We start from the raw sequence: 18,505 nt of genomic DNA, 5'->3' as shown, positions 1-18,505 counted from the left end.
CTACCCATCTCTTGAAAGAGAGTAATAGACTCAAGTTGTTGAATGAAATACACATCTTTGGACTGTGCATAATGTGAGAGTTTGTTTTGCTTGACTATGCATATTTATTACATGAGTTTTGCTTTTCTTCTAGTGGGGACAGGAATGATAGGAGAGCAGAAAAAAAAGGAAAAAAAAAGGAAAGAAAGGACATTGAGACAGCTTTTAAAAAAAAAAAACTATTTTCAACTTGGTGGGATTTGCTAGAATTTACACTCCTGGCTACAAAAAAAACCCCCAACAAAACAAAAACCAGTCACTTTCACAACAGAATGAAAAATTGGAACTTTATTGAAGGAATCAAAATGATGATTTAAAATGTCTCAGTCTGTGGATGTGTGGCATATGACATAACATGACAATCTTTCTTTACATTTTTTTGGGCGAGGTGAGGTGACAGCAGTCCTTCAACAAACTCAGTAAACATTAAAAGGCACGTGCTGTGTGCAACACAGTAGAATTGGTCCCCAGATTCCAATTTATTCATACGGGAACAATAATTTATGTATAGGAGCACAAGTGGGTTAGTATCATAGATGTATCTAGCTGCTGACATTGGAGGAATGAAATACTGTATAGAGGCAAGACTCAAAATTATCAGAGAAAGTAATGAACCTTCTTTTTCTCTACTTCACTTTCTTTGAGCTTAGTGTGTGTGGGATGGGGGGAGGGAGGAGAGAGAGAGACAGAGAGAGAGAGAGAGAGAGAGAGAGAGAGAGAGAGAGAGAGAGAGAAGAAAAATATCTTACTTTCTGGCCTCTTTTATTGTTTTAGAGAAGCCATGTTGTTGTCTTTGTCTTTGCAGGGGGGAGAGGGGAGAGAAGCCACCCTTCTAATCATTGGGTTGCTCCCTGCTTCTCCTCTCTTTTGAGACAAGAGAAGGAGCAGAAGACAAAGCCTTTCTATCTCTGAGCATCTCAAGACTCTTCAGTACTACAAGCCTAATGCTGAGGTCCCAGGGCATTTCTTAAAAGAACATTTTGAAAAAGAAAACCCCCAATGTGTAAGCAACAAAGCCTGAGTTTTCTGGGTTTTCCTTCCCCCATGGACCTGTGAGTGATTTTGTTTAAAATGCTGGCCATTTGGGATTTCTGCACAGATGCATGACTGTCTTCCACTGGGCATCTTAAAGCCAAAGGTCAAGTGCTTCTAGCTTCTGACATGCATATTTGACACCACACCTACTCAATTTAAGATGCTTTCTTTTATAGGTCCTGATGAATAAAATAAGGGGTAAAATCTTTTTAAAGATGAAAGTAGGAGAATCCTCTTACACAGGAGAGGTTATTTGGTGAAGCATAGTCCAGTGGGATCAGAACTGAGTTCCAAAGATATATGTCACTCTGTCAGCTATGAAACCAGTGCCTCTTGTGTCCTATTTTTTAACATCCCCTTTAACATTTTTTTAACATCCTGCTTTTACTTACTTACTCTACTTTGTTGAAAAGTGAGAATAATCTTGTCTCCTACACAGGGATATTAAAAGGAAAAATTAGTTGATGTTGATCAATAAGAAATCAAATTTGCTTTATGCATTGATAATTGGTTACAATGATGTCCTTCCTACCTATATAATACAGAGCCAGTATCATTATTCCTGCACATTTCATGTATTAAAAGACTGTTATTTGTTTCATTTGGATGTTTTGTTTTGTTTTTTAAAAAGAACATGATTTCCCCTAAAAGCATGTAAAATACTTTTTAATAGTACTTATTTTTCCTAATTACATGTAAAGACAAATTTTAACATTCATTTAAAAAAATTGTTTTGAGTTCCAAATACTTCTAAAAGAAATTGAGAAATATTGTCCACATTAGCAATCAAATGCCATTGTTCTAAGTTCAGCACTGATTAACTCTTTATACTTTACAAAAACCAACTATTGCCCAGTGTATATTTTTACATTAAAAATTAAACTATATATTTTGTGCTACAATATTAGTATTGTTTGGTGTTAATTTTTTTGACACGTAATAACATAGTTCAGGATCTTTTATACTTTAAAATATATTTTTATTTGTGGTACATATATTTCAGGAAATACTTGACAAAGAGTTTTTGAAGTTTTTGGATTTTTTTTTTAGAAACATGAATATACTGATAGAGAAATTTTAGTTATATGAGCATCTTAGAAAAGTGGAAGCTAACATATTGACAGACTTAAATTATACATATAATACACACACATATAGAAACATAATTAAGGGAAAATTGCTGACTAAAAAGCGTGTTTTTAAAAATGACTGGTAAATTGGATCCACATTTGATTCAGTTAGAGAGGGAGAAATATGCCAATATAATACCGCTTTGAATTGTTTACTCAAAAATATATAATTCCATGAAACAGGGTAAAACTGTCTCTCTGCCTGAATATGAGAAGTTGAACTCATTTAGTTTTGGTTTACAAATGTCAGAAAAATGAAAATGAAAGGAAATACCTAAATTAAGAGTTTAGAAAAAAAAATAAAACAAATAAGCATTAATGGAAGATGGGAGAAATTGTCAGTGAATTAATATCTTATCTTTTTTTATTCAATTGAAAGTTTACATTGTGTTAAAATTATTTTTTTCATCCAGTGTCAGGAAAAATAGGTAAGGGTGCAACCATTACACATATTTTGTAATTCCTGTGGCAATTCTTCAGTGAGGTCTAAATATTCAGCTTACCTAATATTTATTAAACACCTACTTCCTACAAGGTACTGTGCCAGTAATAGAAAGAGATTTTTAAAAATCTTGGTCTACTAACAAAGGGGAACCTCTTAAGTATATAGAAAGCATCAGATATTTCATCAATGTGGGTGTCAAAACAGTGCTCCACACTTCAGGAAAACCTTCCAAAGGAAAGGGCTCTCTCTCTCCAGCTATATGGGTTAAATATATTATTTCCTGGGCGGAAGGGAAGCATGGAATGAAATCACTCACATCCACTGATCGGTTTGGATTTGAATGACCGACGCTATATTTATTTTCAGTTTCTAATATCAGTGATTTTGTATTGCTTAATTCCCTGTATTGTCATCTTAAGATAGGAGTAGATTAAGAGACTACAAGAAATATTGATATTTTTCTGTTTCTGTTGAAGACTGCTGTTCTGTTTTCTTTGCCCTTTTTCTGTGTACTGTTTTAATGAATATTATAACATTCTTTGGATGAATTGATATTGTCCAATAATTCTTGATTTTTTTTTTCTTTGTTATACAGTTACTCCTGTTCGGAATGGGATTTGCCTTGCACTTAGTAGGCATCCAAGTAGTTACTGAATTGCATCTTGGCTATTAAAAGTTGCTGAGATAAAATAGAGCTAGAATCATGCCTTTACCCTTATATTTAGCCTCTGAAAAATGGAAGACTAATCATATAAAGAGCTAGAATATCAGTGAAAAGATGCCGACTATTACCAAATTCTATTTCAATCAAATAGAAATTGCCATCTGCCCTGCCTCTAAATTTTCTTTTATGTGTTGTTTCCTTCATATAGAGCGTGAGCTCCTTGAAAACAGGAATGGTCTCATCTTTTCTTTTTGTATACTCAAGTATTTTGTATATTCAAGTTTACTACATAGTTAATTCATAAATTCCCAAATGTGTAATTTTTATATTTGAAAATTCTGGGATTTTTTTTAATATCATACACTAAGAATTGAAATTAAATGTTGCTTATGGAACAATTTCAGACAGAGATCTTGAAAGCACCAAAATTAACCATAACACAACTTCTTGATTTAAAATAGAAGATTCTAAATTAGGAAGAAAACTTACTTTAATCAAAATAGAAAATATACTACTTGAGATATAGATAAAGGACTAAATGATTGACAAGAATTCTTGGAAAGGAGTATTTTTAGCCAACTTACAGGAAAGGTATTCTGATTGAGACATGTTAGGTTGTGGTTTACTTTCCCAGGGGAAGTTGTAGGAGCACTCTCTATCAAGACTGAATGAAGAACCAGAAAACTTATCTGAAAGAACAGTTCCATCCTGACTGAAGTACTTGTCCATTTGTATCTGCATTTTCTGTGATTCCAGGCAATGGGGGTGGGTAGAACACCATCAATTTTTTAATAACTCACTATTCCCAACATATCATTTCCATTCTGTTTTTTTTTGGACTAATACTGAAAAAAATGTTTTAAATAAGAACCCTAACCTATTGACACATCAGAAATTACAAGGGGCGGCCAGGTGGCTCAGTGAGTAAGAACACCGGCCCCAGTGTTGGGATGACCTGGGGATCAAATCCAGGCTCAGATACTTAGCACCACACCCAGAAATAACTGGCGTGTAACCTTGAGCAAGGTACTTAACCCTAATTGCTTAATTAAAAAAAAAAGAAATTACATAACAAGTTTAGAGATCCAAAAAGTGAGCTTTTTATTAGAAGTGATTCTTCTTAGAGTCGCTACACTGTAATTGGTGGTTCAATTTTTCATTTCATTTTTTCTTCTCTTCATAGCCCATACTTATTTTTTTAAATTAAAAAGGGAAAAACAGTTTTGATTTGAGGATTTTTAAAAATTTCATAATATCACTTGTGAAATTGAGAAATTATGAGTATTTCTTTTTTTTTAAGCAAAAATAACATTTTTAAGCAAAATAACATTATCAGAAGTAGGGGCAGAAGCTAGGGATAATAAAACTTACTGATTTTTATAAGTATGTCCTAAGTGTTTCCCTAAATTTAAAGTTTATAAACACTTTGCATCTAAATATTCTTTATCAGTTAGAAAATTGACTGGGGTGGGGGGAATTGCAGGACTTTTTTTTTTTTTAAGAAAAAAAGGCATTTTATATTGCAAATGTGTCTCCTGCTACTGATGAAGTGGACTCAGCAAGATGAGTTTGTTAGCTGTCATATTTGGTGATATAAAATTTAGAATATATAATTATACATTTTACAAACATGTGTAAAATGTCCTGTAACACTTGAGTGGCTGCAGCTGTCATCTAATTTTTTCTGGATTAAGTTTGGTCAAGAAAGAAGCTGCCTCATTTTCTAGTTGTCATTTGCCCAGGAAGTAAAAGCAAATTGTAATGAGGGAATCACAGCAGGAGAACCTCCTAACAAATGAGAAGCATATATTGACTGACAGCCAGCATGCCATTTCAGTGATAAATGTATTTTTATACACTGCTGCTGTTCAAGGTCATTTGATGCTTTTATTGTATGCAGCTAACAGGATTCATGCAAAGCACATTTTGATTCTAAATAACTGTAATACTTGATAAAACTTTATAGAACTATGAAATTAATCACTAATTCTTATATAGTTTTAGTTAAATAAAATGACTTTATTATTACAAAGATCTCATTTTGCTGCATTTAAAGGATTTAGCAGAATCTTAAAATTTATAAGATGCTGGACAAATATTTTTCCCCTTTTAAATGAACTCAGAAATAAATCCCATCACAACCTCAAAATCTACTTGATAGTTATTCCCATCTTGGAAAGAAATTAAATATGTAATTACTTCAGACTTAACCAAGCTTATTATATTTCTGAATAAACATACTCCTTATTCTGATTTCATTTTTTCTGGCATTGGTCGTACCTTTCACCAAATCTTCCATGTTTGAAATCTTGGTTTTTATCTTCGACTTTTCCTTCTCCATTCCAAACATCTAGCCCCTTTCTAATTATGTCCATTTTACTTCCAAAGCATTGAACACCTCCTTTCCCCACTGCTACCATCCTAGTAAGGCTCTGGTTAATGTTGGCCTAAACTAATGAAGACTAATCTTCCTTAAGAACAAATCTGGTCATATATTGTCTCCCAAATAAAATCCAAACTCCTTAGCCTGACCTTCACATCTTGCCACAATCTGACTTTCCAGATTAATTTAATTATATTTCCTTGACCCAGAGAGATGCCTTCTCTTACACAGATGTAAAGAGTTAAACAAGTTATTGAGGCTCAGTAGTGGCTACCCCACTGTCAGTAAGATGGGAGATATATCTCTTGGGTTCTTAGTTAGAAATTGGACCATATTTTCACATAGGTAATAATGTAAATGGTTAAATCTAGCTGAAACAGTGCTGTTTTCAGTTAATTTCTGACCACAATGAACAACCTTGCGTTTATGGACCAATATGTTCTAAATTCCAAACAAACTTTTGGAACATATTCCTTCCTAAATTGAGAACTACTTTTGCTGCAGCACTATAAGGCACAGAATCTGTCCCAAGCACAATGCAGGAAGAAAGAGTGGAAGCTGAGGGCAGCATGATGTGCTGTGAATCACTGAAAGTACAAAGGAAACCACAAATAGACATATTTAAAAAGGGGACATTTTCAAATGCCAGAAGAAAAGACGAGAAACTTCATATTCATTCATAACCATCCCAAACAGTTTCCTATCCTCCTAAATAGGAAAAAAGCATACACAAATATATACATCACTTAACAGTTTGTCTTAAGATGTACTCTGTAATTTCATTAGGCTAAGGCCTTGTCATTAAAAAATTAGGAAATGTATCCTTCAGTTATTCTTTGAGCTCATGATTTTCCTGAGTTCAGTCCCAGTAGTTTGAGTCATGGAGTCCATGGAGCCCCTGGTGTATTCATGTTTAGGACCCCAAAGCCTAACTGTGAAATTGGTATATATCAGTTTAAAAATCTTAATTTTGCTATATTTTTAAGAACAACATTTAACTAATTGGTATTTAAAAAAATATATTTAGCCTTTCTTAAGGCCTTTATAGACTCTTATTCCTAAGAAATCATAAATTAAAAATCAGTAAGCCTAAGTACTCCTATAGTACTGCAGTAGGTTTTATAATGTGTAATTATCTAAATATTAATCTCAATTGACTGTTAAATGAAGATTCAGTATTTCTTTTTAAAAGAGACCTTCTCATTACAGTAGGCCTACCCTATGTTTTAAGGAATATGATTTGGACACAGTTTCCATCTTTTTATGTTATAGAGAACTATGCAGAAGTTAAGTAGAATGTATTCTCCTTTGAAACTAAAAACATAGTTCTTAATATGTAGGAATGTAAAACAGTAAAATAGATATGTAAGGTTGTTTCCATTTTTCACATATATATTTATCAGTCAGCAATTATCATTGAACACTTCTTGACAGGCGCTATGGTAAAAAGAAGTAAAATCAGTCTTTCCTTCAAAGAACTTACATGCTAATGGAGGGAACCACGTTTGCATAAATCAGTAAAAATATATATACATCTACTTGTAGACTCTATATCTGTCTATCTATCTGTCTGTCTTTCTGTCTTCCTGATATATGAAGAATAGTTAGAAGATAACCTTGGAAGAGGTGCTGGTAACTACAGATACTGGGAAAGTTCTTTGGCAAGTGAAGTTTGAGCTGAGCCTTCAAGGAAACAAGAGATTCCAAAAGACTGAGGTTAGGAGGGAGAACATTCCAGGCAGGGGAGACAGCCAGTATCACAATGGAAACATCTTATGGTTTCCTATACTTTTTTTTTTCATTTTTCAAATACTTTATTAACTTCTGATTTACATCGTTAATTTCCGACAGAGTTTGAGTTAAAAATTTTCTCCCCGTTTTTCCCCTACCCACCGCCCCCAAATAGCAGTCCCACAGGATATACCCTCCTCCAATCTGCTCTCTCCCATATCTTCTCCCATACCCCTTTAGACTTTTCCAGTAGGGCATGGTAGATCTCTATGCCCCAGTGCCTGTATATCTTCTTTCCCAATTACATGTAAGATAGTATTAATAATAGTATATATGTATATATATATAAATTTTAAATGTTTAAAATTATATACATATATATAATTTTAAACATTTGATTTTAAACTTTGAATTCCAGATTCATTCTCTTCCTCCCTTGTCACCCACCCTTACTGGGAAGATAAGCAGTTCAGTATAGATTGTACATGTGTAGCTAATAGAGAACATTACCATAGTAGATATATTGTAAAAGACTGACTATATTTCCCTCCCTCCTATCCCACCACCCACTTGTTATATTCTCTACTTTGATCCCATCCCTTTTCAAAAGTGAGTGCTTCCAACTTCCCTCCCCCCCCAACCTGCCCTCCCTTCCATCATCCCCCCCTCTCATCACCTTCATGGATCATAGAATGTGTGAAGGGGAATAAATTTGCAAAAGACTGGAAAGGTAGAAAGTGGCTGGGTGGAAAAGAACTTCTGTGAAACAGAATAGTTCACATTTGATCCTAGAAGTAAGGAGGAGCCATTGGAGTTTATTGAGTAGGGAGTGGGAGAAATAAAATCAGACCCACTCTTTAGAAAAATCACTGACACTTGTATGGAGAAACTTTCAGGCAGAAACTTGATAAATCCTAATTACAAAGCTATTCCAATAGTCTCAGTGGGAATTGATAAGCACCTGTACTAGGGTGGTGGCTGTGGGAGTAGAGAAAAAATTATAGAAGAAGAAATTGTAAAATTTGGCAACTGACTGGATATGTTGTGTGACAGTGAGGAGCTGAGGATGACTGGGTGAGTGGGAGGATAGTGGTACTCTTATCAGCGATAAGGAAATTCAGATGAGAGGTGAGGGATTTGTGGGGGAAAATGACGAATTACATTTTAGATATGTTGGGCTTGACATTCGTAAGGGACATCCAGATAATGGGTACTAATGATATGGAACCGGAGATCAGGAAAGAGAGGAGACTGGATATTCAAATCTGGTAATCATACACATATAGAGGACAATTGAACCCATTCAGTTGCTGATGAGCTGATGAAATTGCTGGACCAGACAGGATAAGAGAAAAAGAGAAGAAAGCCTGGGACAAAACCTTAGGGGACACCAATAGTTACTGGGGATGGCATGGATGAAGAACCAGCAAAAGAGCCTGAAAAGGATCAGTCAGATGAATAAAGAGGAGAGTCAGTCAGGAGAGAGCAGAGAGAGACTCCGACAAGAGAAAGTGGTCAGCAGTGAGAAGCTGTAAGAGCTCCAGAAGGGGACTGAGAAAAAGCCATGAGATTTGGCCATCATTGGTCATTTTGAAGAGGGTAGTTTCTTGAATGATCAAGTTGGGAGACAGATTTCAATGGTATTAGAAGCAAGTGAGAGGAAGTGGAAGCACCAATTATAGATGAAGTTTTCTCAGGGACTTTAGCTAAGAAGTCAAGGACAGAGATAACATGATAGCTAGCACACATGGAAGAATCTAGTCAGGGTTGTCTGTGATGGTGGAGATGGGGCTGTTGACAGTAGGAAGTGAACCAGATAACCAGTTAAAGGCCCTAGCAGGAGGAAGATAGGCCATACAGATAAGCCTTGAGGACACCTCCTATTCATTTAGCTGAGCAGAACTCCTTTGCCTGAGTTGCACATTGTAGACATTGCTTTGTACTAATCTGACAATGAAGTGATATCAACAGTATGAGCCTTTAGTCCCCTGAGCCAACCGAGGATTTCAGTCTGTGAAAGAAGATGGGATAGTGTAGGGTAAAGGGTACATGTAGAAGTGTTGACCTTGGCAAACAAAAGGGCCACCGCTTCCGTCAGAGACTGGAGTGAAGGGCATAGTGGAAAATGATGTCAAAGGAATACTAGAAGAGGAAAAAGGGAGAAGATAGTTTTCTTTTATAATGTATGAAGTGAGTTACTCAGCCAAAAGGAAGGGGTGAAATGATAGAGGGGAAGGGAATGAAAAGAGGAGATAAGGTTTAGAATATCTGCTGTGATAAATAGAATAGGGAATCAATTAGGAAGGATTAATAGGTTGCCTTACTGCAGTGACGGCCCAGTGAAGTTGATTAGCATAAATTTGTAGTGAACCCAGTCAGTACTCTTTCTTGATTTTCTGCAGGTCTTTTTGGCAGCATGTGAGTAGGATTCAAGAAGGTAAATGATGGAAATAATCCAGACTTGTGGTCTTACAGATTGTGATGGGTAATAAGACATGGGAATTAGGGATTTGAGACATTGTAAAGATGAAGTAGTTCACTGAGGTATGAAGATTAGGAAGGTAGAAGGGTATGCACAGAGCAGTATTGATGGCCTATGAGAGTAAAGAGGGCTGGAAGTATTGGAGGAAATGACAAGGGCAAAGAGTAGATTTGGCTGGAGTATGACATAGGGAAAGATATAAATATTAGTACATGCCATCTTTATGTGAATATTGTACTCATTTCTGTAATATAAACATTATTCATATTTATTCTAGCAGTAAAATTTTCTCAAAGATATACATATATATAAATATACATCTCAAATAGAAATATATACACACATACGTATCTTACTTGTAACCCAGTTTTTTAACTAAAATTTCTCTCAATTTTTCACTGCCAATATAAAAACTCATCTTTAATAAAAAATTGTTACTGAAGAACAAAAAGGCCCACAATGCAAAAATTCTCACACTCAGATCATGTATGGGTAAGAATGATTTTCATAATATTATACTTCAACTTAAATTCCTTTTTTTTCCCTAAAGTTAAGTGACTTAACCTTCAGGTAAGTAACAAAATTTTGTCTTTAGTTACTTGGATCTGAAAAAGAGAATTGTTGATTGATTGAGTCACATCAATATACTTATTTCCCTAATAAATAAATAAAGGTCTTGCAGAAGTGCATTTAAATATCATAAAGAAAAGGAAATGGATTTTTTTTTAAAATAAGATATTTGCTAGAGGAATACAGAAATTAACATAATTACACATTGAATACACCATTATTAAAAAGTATCTTCTGAGTAACAGACAGAAAAGAGTGAATCTCACTTTTAAAGGATCAACATTTGAAAGCAAGCACATAAATTAAAACATCAAAGCAATTTTGTTCCCTTAAAGATTGCAGTTATTTGGATAAATTGTCAGGAGTAAAGACTGCAACAAGTGTCCTAGGGCTATTGATTTTCACCTTTATATTACCAAAACATTTTTTATTGTTTGTTAAGTACTAAAGAGTTTGATGGTCTAACTATCGAATTCTATAATTGATTGGCCTATTAGTTTTCCTTATCATTGGGCAATAGTGATTACATTAAAGATATAATGGTTTCTTTAAGCCAGCAAATCTCTTATTTGATATACAGTAAGTAAATATTTCAGTAGAAATTCAATCTCTTGACCTGTACAATACCTTTCATTCATTGCTTTGGCTTTGAATTTAGGTATGTTTCTTTTCTACCTGACTGGGGGGTATATTTGTATGAACTTGTATAAACCTGCATATTTCAGCTACAGTTATAAATTCAGTATGTCTTTTATTGAATCTAGTTTACAAATCTTGTGAATCACTGAAATTTATACCACAACAAAATTTGAGATTATTTTTTTTTTTTTGCTTTTTGGAGGGCAATTGGAATTAAGTGACTTGCCCAAGGTCACATGGCTAGTTTGTGTGTGTGTGTGTGTGTGTGTGTGTGTGTGTTATGTGTCTGAGGCCGGATCTGAACCCAGGTCCTCCTGACTCCAGAGCCAGTGCTCTATTCACAGGCCACCTAGCCACCCCAATTATGATGATTCTTAATTGAATTATCTTCACTGAAAAAATAAATAAATCATAGTCAAATCACCATAGATGTTGAAGTGATCTTCTTTCTTTGTTTATTTTGCTTTCTTTGGAGGGGGGAAGGCAGGGCAATTTGGGGTTAAGTGAGTTGCCCAAGGTCACACAGCTAGTAAATGTTGTGTCTGAGGCCATATTTGAATTCAGGTCCCCCTGACTCCAGGGCTGGTACTCCATTCACTGCACCACCTCGCTGCCCCAAAGTGACCTTCTTTAATACCAGGAGTTGCAGGACAGAAATTTGAACAAAAATCAAAACACTGTTTGAAGTATCAACAATAAGATTCCTCCCCCAGCCCCAATGTCTATTATACATTTCCAGTTTGGGCACTTGAATTTTCCTTCGGTCTTCAGGCCCCAGCAGGTGGAAATTAAATCCATTCATGGTCTTATGAGAAGCTACACTCAATCTCAGCACATCCCTATTCCACCATTGTCTCACCTGCTCCTCCTAGGCCTAAAGTAGAATCGGTAAGGCCTTTGCTATCTCCACAGCAGGGCAGGCTATGGTGAAACCAAGAGCCATGGATCTGCTCAGCAGGGAGCAAGGAACTCCTCAAGTTCATCCATCTGGCTTCCTTTCTCTGCTGTCACTCTCAAGCAGATGCCAGAGATGGCCAGAAGAAACCCACAGCACACAAGCGTGAGGCATAGAAGTTTTCAGAAAAGAGCAAGAATGGGGAAGGAGGAGAGACCACTCTCTAAAAGAGAAGCTAGTCTTAAAAAAGAAAGAAAAGTTTTCTGGAGTATCACCGTTGGAAAAGATGATATTTGAAAAAGTATTACAATTACTGGGATTTTTCAGCCCAGAAAATAAAAGGCTGAGAGGTTGGTTAATAACAGTCTGCATGGCTACAAAAGGCTTTCATTGGGAAGACTGGTGCCTGGCTGTTTTCCCTTTTTTCTGAGGACATAACGACAATAGCTTAAATGATAGCATATGTGGATTTATTTAGATTTGATAGAAGGACCAATTTCTTGACAGTACATATTGTTAAACACTAAAAAGGAGTCTCAAGGGTGTTCACAGAATCTTCTTCAGAGATGTTTGAAAACAAGATAGATTTTTGTCTGCTCAGTGTCCTTGGTAAAATGGAAAAGATAATCTTTTAAGGAAGCTAGATGGTGCAGTGGTTAGAATGCTGGTCCTAGAATCAGGAAGATCTCAATTCAAATCTGTCCTTAAATATTTACTATGTACCATGGGCAAGTCACTTAACCTCTATTTGCCTCATTTCCTTATCTGTAAAATGGGAGAAATTATAGGATCCACTTCCAGGGCTAAGATGAGATAATATAAAGACTTTACAAACCTTAAAATGCTAAATAACTGCCAACTATTATTAAGATCACTTTCTTTACCATGAGTTTAGCCCTGAGTTTGGTAAGACCGAAAAAATTCTAGCAAGTAGATCACGGTTTATTACTCCTAGGATTTCTGTGGATATGTTAGGAGCCACCCATATTTTTATATGACTTGTATCTGTGTTGCTATATATATATATATAAATTGCTTACTATGTCACAGATTTTATTTCACCATAGGGGAAGACCCTCAGGTGAATGTACATACCTAATAAAATCTTGAAAACATCAGATGCTTAGAATAAAAGGAAAGTGAATTAATTTTTCACTTTTTCACCATACTGAGATGCCTTTTCTTTAAAGTATACTTTCCTTTTACCTTGACTAACAAGTGAAGTTGTCAGTCGGGAAGATGTCTTTGTCTTCTTTCTGCCCTCATTAGTTCCCTCACAGCCAGTTAACCACTAAATAAGTTGGCCTTTTGTGTTGAGGTTTCATGAAGACATGCAGCCCTAGTTACCTTTCATTATTTGACTTCCTTGTAATATAATAAAATGTATTCCTTTTGTGTTTGGTGACTCTAATACCAAAGGAAACATGCCTTTAGGCATGCTCCCTAACTTAGCATTAGGACCTGAGATTTCATTCCTATAGAGAACTCACAGCTAAGGTTCTACCTCCCAGTGCAGGATGGTGCTTTCTTTGCAATCTAAAGTCTTAGAGAACTCCAGGCATGTAAAAGACACTTAATAAATATTTATTAAATTGAACAGAAAATTACTTAGAACACAGTGAAGTTCAGCAACTCACTCTAGTTCAAACAGCTGGTATGTGTCAGAGGCAAGACTTGAACCCAGATTTTCTTGGCTCCTAGGCCAGCTCTTTATCAATTCCACCATGCTGTCTTAAGCAAATATGTTTTTTGGTTTGTTTGGCTTTTTTTCCTACCAATTAGTTTAGAACAGGACCAATTCTATGCATTATTTATTAGTGCTAGACCCCTTCATTATCCATCAGCAGCTCTGCTTGGTTTTAATTTCTTGAAACATTGTGCTCCAAAGACTGATACTCCCTGGTTCCCCCACCCCTTTATGCTTCAATTTGTGTATTGTTATCTCTAATTAGATTGTAAACTCCTTGAAGGCAAAGTACTGTCTGGCTTTTTCTTCTTTATATCCCCATCACTTAGCACAATGCCTGGCACATAATAAGCCCTTAAAAATGTTTATTGCATTGAATTGGCAAATTTGTTACCTCATCAAAATGTACTTATGTTCATAAGATGGTAGCTTTGTAGTTGAAAGGGACCTCAGAAAGTATAGAATCCAGTCCCCTTATTTTACAGATGAGGAAACTGAGATACAAAGAGGCTAAATCACTTGCTCAGCTTCTCACAGCTTATGTCTGAAGCAGCATTTCAGGCCTTCCAGACTTCACATTGAGCCCGTGTCTCATTCCCTTAGTGTTTTGCAGTTTGCTAATGTGATAATGAGGGATGATGTGTTATAAACTGTTACACTTGGTAGATGGAATGCTTATATTTTAGCAGGGACTTTATATTTTATCAGAATGCTTTAGCCTTCCCCTTCTTTTGTGCCTTCATGTCTAAAATTAATTCCCTCTCTTCTGTCTTCACTTTTACTTGTTAAAATCCTTTTTAGTGTACAAGACCCAATTCAGGAGCCATCAGGAGTCTTTCTTGATTCTTTGACCCACCCAACTCCAAACAAGAAGGAATCATTCTCTTTAATGTCTCATAATACTTTGTTTAGACCTCTCCTAGGCCCTTAATTCAAATAAATTGTTATAGTATGTGTGGACATGTTTTTTTTTTTTCCTACTTCTAGATTATACATCCTTTAAGTAATATAAGAGTATCATCAATTTAAACCTGGAAGAGACCTTTGAATTCATTCTTTCTCTCCCTTTCATTTTGCAAACTAAGACCCAGAGAGGGTGGTTTAGTTACTTGCCCAAGGTCAAACAAGTGTTAAATGGCAGTGCCTTGATAAAAGGCCAGGTTCTCAGACTCCAAACCCAAGACTTTTTCCATGTGCACTCACACATTTTCATTGTCTATGTCTTAACATTTGACAACCAATTGTAGAGGTTGTGCTTGTGCTTATGGTACGTTTTCTGCTAATGTGAATTCTCAAAGTGTGTGTGGGGGGGCGGATATGTGAAAAGGGAACAGTGTATTATTTTTATTTTTGTGGTCTCACAACCTTGCATATAATAGGTGTTTAATAAGTGCTTAATGAATAAACCCCCAAAAGTAACTCTGATGGTGGGGATGTCAGGCACTACATAGAACCAATGGGATTAGATATTTGGGGTCTCATAGTCCTTTTGCATCCTTCACATCATACGATTTTGTCTTATACAAGGACTGACTACAGGAGAGCTCTGACAGAGTGTGAAGTCAAACTGATAAATCTTTAATTCTAAAGATTCTAATGTTTCTGTACATTCTAAATCTTCTTTCCAGCATTAGTCACTACCTCTGCATTGTAGTAATTTAATTTACATTCCATTGCCCTAAAATTCAAAGGACTGTCCAGATTCTTTTAGTTTTAGTTTTTCTTGGTATAAAAATTATTTGAAGTGAGGGCCGTGACTTTTGTAAAGCATTTTTATTGTGATAATATTTGTTATAGCAGGATTTTAGTTCTTTATGGAATTTTGACATAGTTACTGTTGAATTTTTAAAAAAAACAGTCTTTGGGGATTTTTTTTCTTAATAATTATTAGCAATAATATATGATATCCAGTTGTCATAATATAAAATGTCTTCCTTTCTACACCATTTAACCCCTGAAGCAGATATAATAAAGTCTTACTTCATAGTTTTAATCCTCCAACTTGACATTTGGAAGCTGAATGGCAAGCACCCTAGGGAGTGATAGGCCATTTGAGTTGGAGTTTTAAAGAGAATGTTTTGTCTATAAGAGACAGTTACAATTTATGTTGACACTGGACAAGCCATCTAACAAATATATGCCTCTGTTTACTTCTATGTAAAATGGGATTAATCACCTTTCTTTGCATAGAACATTGGATATGTCTGTTGCAAAGTGTTATGTAAGTGCAAGCTTTTCTTATTACCAATCCTCTCAGTTTCTTTTCTAAGAGAGGGAGATGCTTAACAACAGAACACTTGGCTTCCTACTAGGAATAAGTGTTTGATTCATCTTTTATAGGACTTCCTGAATCATATTAATTTCTTTATGTTCCATTTCTCTCTTTACAAGGCAGAAATATCTCTGTCCAATACCAAGGCTTGATATTCATTTGCATGTTAAAATAGCACAGAACTATTCTTAACAGTTCAGCATTTAAGATCCAAACCACTCTGTTTTGTCCTATCACAAAGTGCTTATATTCTTCCTGTGATCCTTGCACAGCTGCATCCCTGATACAGGAATATAGAGATTAAAGTCAGTTCAGGTGCTCCCTTTACAGATCTCAGAAGTTCAGAGATTCTGAACAAAAAAACAACAGCAACATTTCCTTTACACTGAAGACTAAGCACCTCTTAGGCTGAAATTGTAACCGAGTCACCAGGTATACCAAATAGTTTAAAATAGCCAGAACTTCTAAACTGGAAGCATTTGCATTCTTACAAGATATTTCTGTATGACTTTCAACAGCATGTTATGTTTTATAAATTTTTATTTAGTTTATTTTTAATGTGAACAATGTTTGGTGAGCCATGTCTGTGGTAGTACCATGGACCAGGTTTGTATTATACTAGATTGTCATCTAAATAGTTGGCATTCCTCAGAACTCTGTGTGTAGGCAGACTTGTAATCTGGTATGTGATTATAGTATTTTTTCCCTGTTTCTCTACTGGATAATGTGCTCAACTTATTAAATAGCTCAGATTCTGTTGTAACAGTTCTCTTAATGACTGTTTCCTATGTTTGGAATAAATGTGTGCCTTGTTGAAAAATTTTGTTTCCACTATGCCTTGAGAAACAAGTGACAGCAAAATAATATTCAAGGCTATCTTAGAAAAATTTTTTCTTTCCTTCTTCCACCTATCATTTTAAACATTTAATGAAGTCCTCCTTCATTTCTTATATGTAAAAGTAGATGATAGATTCAGTCTGATTTTTCTGTTAAAGCTGTAGATTCAAAATAGATTGCATGGGACCACCTTAAGGAGGCAATATAATCATATAATTAACATTTTCTATAATTGTTGTGTTTTAAATTTTCAAGAAGTTTTTATTTATAGTCTTTTTGATTAAAACAATGTGGTACTTACCTTTTTGCGGCTCTATTTTCTGTAATTATTAAAACCACAAGGGTTAAAAGTATTGATCATATTTCTCAGTAAATTTCTTTAATCAAAGTTTTGCTCTTAAATTCATTTTCACTGTTCATGGTTATTTGTTTAGTTATTTGTGGTTATTAATTTCTTTTTAATGTTCATTTATATAGTTACTAGCTTCCATAACAATATTATAATATGAATGTGTATTCATCATAAGTACATATATGTGTAATAGACATTTATATATAACTATATATGTGCTATACAAGTATATAATATGGAATATAATAGATTTCAAATATGGTATTATATATTTTTATATTTTATGCATCATTTGCCTGTGCTGATTGGTTATACATCTGTATGTTTATATATAAACTGTATATACATATAAACATATGTATATACATATAAACATATATACAGTTGTATGTATTGGTATGTATAGTATATGTGTGTTTTAGATGCATAATATACATATATATATATACTTAATATATGAAAACATAGCATTTATTTTAAATTTTTTCCTATGTAATTCATTCCCAGAAAATTAATATGCTATTTTGGTTGGGAATTAATGAGGTACCTAGATCCCTACATAAGCATCTTAACTATTATTAACTATATTAGCTGTCATTAATTATAACTCATTTAAAAATCTTTTCACTCATGAGCATTAATTGATGTACAAATATCAGGTTATTTCACTACCGTGTTTCCCCGATAATAAGACACTGTCTTATTAATTTTTTTGGGACAGAAAACCCCCAGAGGGCTTATTTTCGGGGGAGGGCTTATTTTAGAGGAATCTTACACAGTAAGGGGAGGACTTATTTTCGGGATAGGTCTTATTATCGGGGAAACACGGTAGAACCAAAAGAATTTTTGCAAAGGAATTAGATGACCTAGTTAACTATTGTGAAAATAGCTTCTTATTCAGAGTTATTTAAAAAGGTCCAAAATGGAAAACCCCATGTTTTAACCAAACACACTGAAGAAAGTGGAGGCAGAGGATAATAAACAAAGGGTACTAGGCTAATTCATTGACTCTTTTATATTGGGATCAGAAATAACACTTCCAGGGGCAGCCGGGTAGCACAGCGAGTAAGAGCACTGGCCCCAGTGTCGGGATGGCCTGGGGATCAAGTCCGGGCTCAGACACTTAGCACCACACCCAGAAATAACTGGCCGTGTAACCTTGAGCAAGTTACTTAACCCCAATTGCTTTAAAAAAAAATAACACTTCCAGACTTAAGTAGCCCACCACTGTCCAGAAAGCCAGGACACAGGTAGACTCACCAGGAAAGGTCTAAGGCATTTTGACAGACCAGTGGAGAAACTGCCTGCTAACCTTAGAGCTACAAATATGAAAGTTGATTTGGG

General features: G+C 35.0%; 1 protein-coding gene across 3 annotated transcripts in view; it reads left to right on the top strand.

Moving 5' to 3' along the window:
* The window catches only part of LOC138171962 (WD repeat-containing protein 7), a 492,039-nt gene that overhangs the window by 463,989 nt on the left and 9,545 nt on the right, over window positions 1-18,505 (top strand). The window lies entirely within an intron of this gene.

This window comes from Petaurus breviceps, unplaced genomic scaffold (genome assembly GCF_028583685.1).
Source record: "Petaurus breviceps papuanus isolate PSGF00001 unplaced genomic scaffold, PetGlider_PUasm1.0 128, whole genome shotgun sequence".
Lineage (NCBI taxonomy): Eukaryota > Metazoa > Chordata > Mammalia > Diprotodontia > Petauridae > Petaurus > Petaurus breviceps.
This window is presented reverse-complemented; position numbering and strand designations above follow the sequence as displayed.